This window comes from Ammodytes marinus, assembly GCF_949987685.1.
Source record: "Ammodytes marinus genome assembly, chromosome: 17".
Classification (NCBI taxonomy): Eukaryota; Metazoa; Chordata; class Actinopteri; order Uranoscopiformes; family Ammodytidae; genus Ammodytes; species Ammodytes marinus.
In genome coordinates this window covers 1,046,182-1,048,681 of record NC_137221.1, presented here as the reverse complement: position 1 = coordinate 1,048,681, position 2,500 = coordinate 1,046,182, and the positions used below count along the sequence as shown (strand labels likewise).

Sequence of the window (2,500 nt, the reverse complement as noted above, 5' to 3'; positions counted from 1 at the left end):
CAGGTTCTGTTTGTGCGTACTGTAGTTTTCACTAAATGATAAAACATCTCATCCATCAACTAAACGGACTCGTCTCTCACATCAAGGGCCGGGAAGTACGCAGGGGAACAAGTCAAACCTTCGCCGATTTACGCTACTATTTAGCTTTCAAAATAAAAGACAGCACGCACTGTTCTGTAGGAAATCTAACTGAAGGCACCTCCATAAACCCCAAAATAGTTTCTGACTCACCAATCGGACTCCCTGGCTGTAGAAAGAAGCAAGCTGATAGTTATCATCCAGTGTGACTGACAGCACAGCTAGCTAGCATCCTTCCGTTCATGTAGGCTACCTGCCCGTTTGAAACGCTCGTACATTGTTGGTCCTTTTCGCTGTTGTAAACCGTCCAAGGCTGGCGCAGGCCTTTCTCTTGCTATTAATTCTTTTCCTTTTTAAAATATAATCCAACTTGTTAAATTTCCTCCAGTCTGAAATATCTGCGGGCACTGACAGCTGCTGCAATGTTGACTTTAAAATCCGCGGGGGTAACGACGTGAATGAGAGCAGCCAGCGTAATCACGTATCGCTGTTGCATGTGGCCCAGGCACATCGTTTGGCCATTTTTGCGTCTTTAACAATTAATAAAGCCAAGAAAACAACAAAAGTGTCGCAGGCTCCAATGGTTCTCTATGGAGATAGATGCGGAGAATGTCCGAGTCTGGATCCTGGGTCGTTAGTAGTTAAACGCTATTGGTTCATTTGCATTCGGGGGCGGGGCTTAGCCAAAGGTCAATTGTAGTATGCTGAAAATACATAAATGCCCCACTGACTCCAGTAGCATTTTGAAGTATTCGTCTTTATTCTTGACATAATGGAGAAAAAAAATCTCCCTTCTCTGATTTTCTTTCTCTCCTGTGGCTCTAAAACTCTTCTGTACTTTAGTATGTAGTGTAGTAAAAAGACTAAAACTCTTCTGTACTTTAGTATGTAGTGTAGTAAAAAGACTAAAACTCTTCTGTACTTTAGTATGTAGTGTAGGAAAAAGACTAAAACTCTTCTGTACTTTAGTATGTAGTGTAGTAAAAAGACTAAAACTCTTCTGTACTTTAGTATGTAGTGTAGTAAAAAGACTAAAACTCTTCTGTACTTTAGTATGTAGTGTAGGAAAAAGACTAAAACTCTTCTGTACTTTAGTATGTAGTGTAGTAAAAAGACTAAAACTCTTCTGTACTTTAGTATGTAGTGTAGTAAAAAGACTAAAACTCTTCTATACTTTAGTATGTAGTGTAGTAAAAAGACTAAAACTCTTCTATACTTTAGTATGTAGTGTAGTAAAAAGACTAAAACTCTTCTGTACTTTAGTATGTAGTGTAGTAAAAAGACTAAAACTCTTCTGTACTTTAGTATGTAGTGTAGTAAAAAGACTAAAACTCTTCTGTACTTTAGTATGTAGTGTAGTAAAAAGACAAAAACTCTTCTGTACTTTAGTATGTAGTGTAGTAAAAAGACTAAAACTCTTCTGTACTTTAGTATGTAGTGTAGTAAAAAAGACTAAAACTCTTCTGTACTTTAGTATGTAGTGTAGTAAAAAGACTAAAACTCTTCTGTACTTTAGTATGTAGTGTAGTAAAAAGACTAAAACTCTTCTGTACTTTAGTATGTAGTGTAGTAAAAAGACTAAAACTCTTCTGTATTTTAGTATGTAGTGTAGTAAAAAGACTAAAACTCTTCTGTACTTTAGTATGTAGTGTAGTAAAAAGACTAAAACTCTTCTGTACTTTAGTATGTAGTGTAGTAAAAAGACTAAAACTCTTCTGTACTTTAGTATGTAGTGTAGTAAAAAGACTAAAACTCTTCTGTACTTTAGTATGTAGTGTATTAAAAAAGAAAAAGTATGTGATTTGGAACGCAGGGTTAGTTTTAGGTTTTCCAAAAAATGACAAACGAAGACTGTGAAATAAAATGTGTGAAACGTTCCGATAAACTTTAATACTCAAAGCAGGTGTGGTTTAGACAAGAGTGTCTTTCTTCTAAGTTTGGACATTGTGATGTGAACTTTTTCCCTGTGTGTGTGTGTGTGTGTGTGTGTGTGTGTGTGTGTGTGTGTGTGTGTGTGTGTGTGTGTGTGTGTGTGTGTGTTTGTGTGTGTGTGTGTGTGTGTAGTGAAATGGCAAATAATGGAATAAATTAAGTATTAGGTTTTCCAAAAATGACAAACGAAGGCTGTGAAATACCTAGACCTTGTCCTGAACCGTCCCTGACTGAAAACACACACACACACACACGCACACACACGCACGCGCACACACACACACACACACACACACACACACACACATACACACACACACACACACACACACACACACACACACACACACACAGGATAACGTTTTTACCTTCATCATCATGAAATAAAATGCGCGAAACGTTCCGATAAAGTTTAATACTCAAAGCAGGTGAACACTGAGACTTGATGCTCCCGCCAAACACAGCGGCAAACAAAACACTCAAACATTTC

General features: G+C 37.4%; 1 protein-coding gene across 1 annotated transcript in view; it reads right to left on the bottom strand.

Moving 5' to 3' along the window:
- Positions 1–2,406: 2,406 nt before the first annotated feature.
- The window catches only part of cdc42se1 (CDC42 small effector 1), a 15,274-nt gene continuing 15,180 nt past the window's right edge, over positions 2,407–2,500 (bottom strand). The window contains exon 5 of the mRNA XM_080045537.1: positions 2,407–2,500. This exon is cut by the window's right edge and continues 1,417 nt beyond it. The gene's annotated coding sequence lies outside the window, so the exon portion shown is untranslated.